The following is a 1435-nucleotide window of genomic DNA, read 5'->3' as shown; positions in this document are numbered from 1 at the left end:
TTCTTCTGTTAGGCTAGAGTCTGCCTCTCCAAACAATAACCCCTTGTTTGGTTCAACGATTCAACAACTCTGATTCGTTTAAGAATGATGATAAAGAAATTTGTGTACAAAAGAGAACTCTCACAATAGAGTAAATTAGTACAATGATCAGCACACTTATACTTCAAGGTAATTCAAATATAAGAAATTTGAAGCTCAATACGTAGTATGAATTACCAAATAATTTTTCAAAGAAAATGAAAGATTCTAATTTTTGAAAGCTTTCCTTCAAAATATAAATCAATATCAGATCAGAATATTAAGCACAAGAGAGTTTTAGATCCTTTGAGAAATTTGAATGCTTGAAGATCACTTGATCTAAAAACTTTTGAAAAGTTGCTTGATCTAAAAACTTTGAAGATTGCTGGATATGAGAACTTTGAAGATTGTTGGATCTAAGAACTTTGAGAATTTCTTAATTTTAAAAACCTTTCAATATTGCCTCTATAATAATTGTTTTAAACCTTTGAAACTTTTGACTATTTATATATGTTTTTAGAAGCCATCCATTACTCCCAAAGATTCCTAAAAATCATTTCCAAATATTTTGAAATAAATATGTTAAAAAACGTGGTTTAAAAAATCTTCCTGTTGAGAGAATTAATGCCAACGTTCGAGTGGTAGTCGCCTGCCAGAACCAATGCAGTCGCCTGGCTTGTTCACACAGGAGCCTGGCAGTTTAGGCAGTCACCCGTCTAGTTACTGACTTTTTGAAAAACCATTTTCTTAATGTGGCAGTCGCCTGGCCCTTCATTATTTCAAAAAGTTTTTTTTTTTTAAACCCTTTCATTTTATTAATTTAAGAAATATTTTTTTTAAAGTATATATATAAAAACATATTTTTGAATTTTTATGAGCTTCAAACTACTTTATATTTGAGATTAACTTTGAAGTACTTACATTTAGAATATCCTAAAAAAGATATAATTCTTTTAGTCTTCAATCTTGTTCTTCCATCATCTTTGCGGTTGCAATATTTCCTTTGAGCTTTTCACAGTATAACTTTGTTCTTCATGCTCTTTATAATCCATAAGCTTTACTTTGTGCTCTTCAAGGATTCTTTGTAATCCATAAATTGCCTTATGCACTTGAGCTTTGTTATTTTCCTGAAAAACTTTTACTTGAAACATATTAAACATATCATTTGATTTGTTATCATCAAAATAAGAATTGTAAGCTTTATTAGGCCAACAATCTTCCCCTTTTTGATGATGACAAATCGAGAGAAAAAATAATAAGATTTTAATACTCATGGCTCCCCCTAACAATAAGCATGATATATTTTTAAAGGTATGATTCATACATCTAAGTCCATAAGATAATCCATGATGGTATATACATATAAGGACAAAGATAATCCATTAAAATTTCACAAACCATAGTATATCATATTTTT

This window comes from Malania oleifera, chromosome 12, assembly GCF_029873635.1.
Source record: "Malania oleifera isolate guangnan ecotype guangnan chromosome 12, ASM2987363v1, whole genome shotgun sequence".
NCBI lineage: Eukaryota > Viridiplantae > Streptophyta > Magnoliopsida > Santalales > Ximeniaceae > Malania > Malania oleifera.
Note: the sequence above shows the minus strand (reverse complement) of the source record.